The following is a 3,674-nucleotide window of genomic DNA, read 5'->3' on the forward strand; positions in this document are numbered from 1 at the left end:
TACAAGTCCATCTGCTCCATTCTCTCAGCATATGACAGTCCAGCCATCCCAGGAATTAACCTTGTAAACCTACGCTGCACTCCCTCAATAGCAAGAATGTCCTTCTTCAAATTAGGGGACCAAAACTGCACACGATATTCCAGGTGTTGTCTCATTAGGGCTCTGTACAACTGCAGAAAGACCTCTTTGCTCCTATATTCGATTCCTCTTGTTAAAAGGCCAACATGCCATTCGCTTTCTTCATAGCCTGCTGTACCTGCATGCTTACTTTCATAGACTGATGAACAAGGGCCCCCAGACCCCTTTTCCCAACTTGACACCATTTAGATAGTAATCTGACTTCCTGTTTTTGCTACCAAAGTGGATACCTCACATTTATCCGCATTAAACTTCATCGGCCATGCATCTGCCCACTCCCCCCACCTGTCTAAGTCACCCTGCATTCTCATAGTTTAAAGATCAAATGGCCAAGATAATTCTAATTTTCAAATACTTATTTAATGAGGGGTGAAGCCTGGCCAATCTTTTCTTTTAAAATAATATACTGCCCAGAATGCACTAATTAAGCACTGGATATACTTGCCAGAGGGCAAAATTGTGATTTTTAATTTTACCTGTGACACTTTCCTTTCATGTCTATCTATTTTATTTATTAGGAATTTATGCACAATTTTTTTTTAATCTATTTCCATTTTATCCTTTCAAATTAATGTCAGATATTTACAAGGTGATCTATTTTGAAACCTATAATCATGTGACCACAGGTGAGGAATGCACACGTCAGGGAGATTTGATCAATTATTTGCATTTTGTGTGAGACATTTAAAAATATATATCTTCACTAGAAAGGAACGTGATTTTAAACATATGCCCCTGATTAAATCAGCTTATAGATAGATAGATATCATTTATTGCCACACAACCAGGGTCGGTGGAAATTTGGGTTGTCAGCAGCAGTACAATAATAAAGAACACACAACCACAATAAAACTGTAACACAAACATCCAAACATCCAAACATAAATAAATTATTGATTTGTATTAAAAAATGAACCAGATCCGCCGATAGTTTGGCCTCCATATACAAGCAGTGTCCCACTAAAAGGACAGTGCGTATTCACAGAATCAGCTTGGATCCTTCCAGAAGGACTCAGAAATTACCAGGTTAGCTGAGTGCTGCAATGAATTTCTGTATTCAGTCTGCCTTCAAGAAGGCAGACATAAAGGCTGAAGGCCCCGCCGCTGATTGGTTTAAACGTGGCGTCCACTCCTAAAATGTCTTGTTAAAATTCATCTAGATGAATGCTCAGACGAGCGCTTGTATTTCCTTGGTAACCATTTGCTCTCTGCAATGTCAGCCTAAGAATAAAAATACACAGGCGTCAAATATTGTTTTCTGCATTCATGGAAACGTCTGTCACGATAGTAAAAAAAACCTTCTGTTTCGTTTCAAGAATAACAATTTGTTTGCGTACTTCGTACAGCACCAGCTTGTCTTGTTAATATTTACAATGTAGCTGGTTATAATTTGAACGTAGTAGGCAACACACTGTGTTCAGTAAGTGAGCGTTAACAGATTTTCTGCAGAATGTATTGTTTTCTAAAGAGCCACAATGTCTTTTGAAGGACAAGTGCCCGCAGTTCTTCGTCCAAGAGCCTGCAAATTGTCATTCTAGGTGCTGCACGCGTACTCTTGCCTAGCCACCCACTCATCCCTTACCCACTCTCTTTAATCGGCTGTTGTCTTATTATGCTGAATGACAACTCGCTTCCCGTTTGTCAAGTCCTTTCACTCTCGGACAAGTCAGGTTTTTTTTGCTTTAATAGGAAGCTGCGAGTCGGTGCAGAGGCACAGTCGTCCCTGTTCGCCTCCTAGTCTGTTCCGTGATGCGAGGGAAAGGGTTGCAGACTTACAGTGCGGGAGAACCCTGTTGACGTGCAGTGCTTACGTTTGTCATGCTTCACCTCAGAGTCCTGCTTGCGTAAGCAAGTCAATACGCCTCCAGATGGGGTCTTCCAGAAATCCCGTGGAAATGCTACCTGCATTTTAAACAGGCGGGTTGTCTCCCGAGGTTGCTTTCAGAAGCAGAGCTGCTCAAAAACGGAAAAGGAGGGCAATTCACAGTTCCGAATGCAACAGGGGAGCCCCTGCAGTAAAAATATGCTGAATTATTCATTCCTTACCTCTAATTGTTCCATAAGAATGCAGCACACTGCTGCTATCAGCCCCATTCACCATCACTTATCTGCAAGAAACCTTGATGAATTTATAATGCAATCTGCTCTGGTTAGGGTTGGATTCATTTTAAACACGTGTCTGTTTTTAAAACGTAGAACTATTCCCCTTTTCTCTCAAATGGAAATCCTGTCTTCCTGCATTTAACAGTCTAATATTCTCCATTGAATACATTTTCGACTCATGCAAGCATTTTCATAGTTACCGCACCAATAATTAACATTTATTTAACGGTTTGGTGCAGAGAAGGATGCATCATAAGATGCAACACAGGATAGATTGAAAACCTGATCAAGAACTGGTTATAAAGAATTATCTTAAAGAAGAAGGGTGAATTGATGAGGGAAAAGAGTTGGTGGAAGGAATTCCAAGCTGGGGGACTTAGCTGGCCAAAGGACATGCTGGCAGTTGTGGTGTAAAGAGCAATAAATACACATCATAAGTCAGAATTAGAGCATTAGAGGTTGCGAGGAGGAAAATAATACCAAAATAATGAGGGTTACAGCCTTGGAAACATTTAAAAGGGAAAGTAATGATTCTAAATTGGAGGTTTTGAACCAGTTAGCAATTGAGAGCCAATGTAGATCAGTATGAAATACTAAATGTCAATGAAATACTTATCCAAGTTAACAACTACGAAGATGTTGACGTTTATTCGAAATTCAGTCAAAATTCAACATCCAAGCCTTTTTATAGGGCTCATGGCAGACAATTTTGGATACAATCATATGTTTTCCAGTTAGGATTGGTGCTCACCACCCCCTCCCCAGGAATTTTCCCCTGCAACCACAGAAGATGCCACAGCTGTCCCTATACCTCTTCCCTGGAGTCCATCCAGGGATCCCTACAATTGTTTCAGATGTGGTTGAGGTTCACTTGCACCCCCTCCAACCTCATCTACAGTAACCATTCTCGGTATGTACTTAGGTCTACCGATCTCCCGGTTGCCAGAGATTTTATCTCCCCCTCCCATTCCCACACTGACCTGTCTGTCCTGGGTCTCCTCTACTGTTTAAGTGGGTCTAAATTGGAGGAACAGCACCTCATATTTCACTCGAGCAGCTACAACCCAGCGGTATGAATATTGATTTCTCTAAGGATCTTGCCTCTCGACTCAGAGCTTTGGGACCAGGAGGTTTTGGCAATATTAGGCAAGAGATATCAGGAGATGGTGTTTACAATTGCTTCCCTGACCTTTGGGAAATTGAATGCAGTTTTAGAAAAGTCTGAGCGACCAGCTTTGGAGTTCTAATCACGGGGACAATCGATATCTACTTGTAGTAACCATGCAATTAAGATATTCCGAAACACCGGAAGAGTGTGATAAATCTGTTTGCATGGCTGCATTTGAATAGAATAAGGTAAAGTAAATTAGATAAAGCAGGGAATCCCATTGTTGTGAAATCAATGTTGGATTAAAAACCAAAATGTCCGATGC

General features: G+C 41.0%; 1 long non-coding RNA gene across 1 annotated transcript; it reads right to left on the minus strand.

The window, feature by feature from the left end:
* Positions 1–807: 807 nt before the first annotated feature.
* LOC129707766 (uncharacterized) lies at positions 808–2,663 on the minus strand. Its single transcript, XR_008725233.1, has 3 exons — positions 2,185–2,663; positions 1,721–2,091; positions 808–1,359 (listed from the first exon to the last, which is right to left on the minus strand). It is a non-coding gene; the product is annotated as an uncharacterized LOC129707766 (long non-coding RNA).
* Between the last annotated feature and the right edge of the window lie 1,011 nt (positions 2,664–3,674).

Source organism: Leucoraja erinacea, chromosome 22 (genome assembly GCF_028641065.1).
Source record: "Leucoraja erinacea ecotype New England chromosome 22, Leri_hhj_1, whole genome shotgun sequence".
NCBI lineage: Eukaryota > Metazoa > Chordata > Chondrichthyes > Rajiformes > Rajidae > Leucoraja > Leucoraja erinaceus.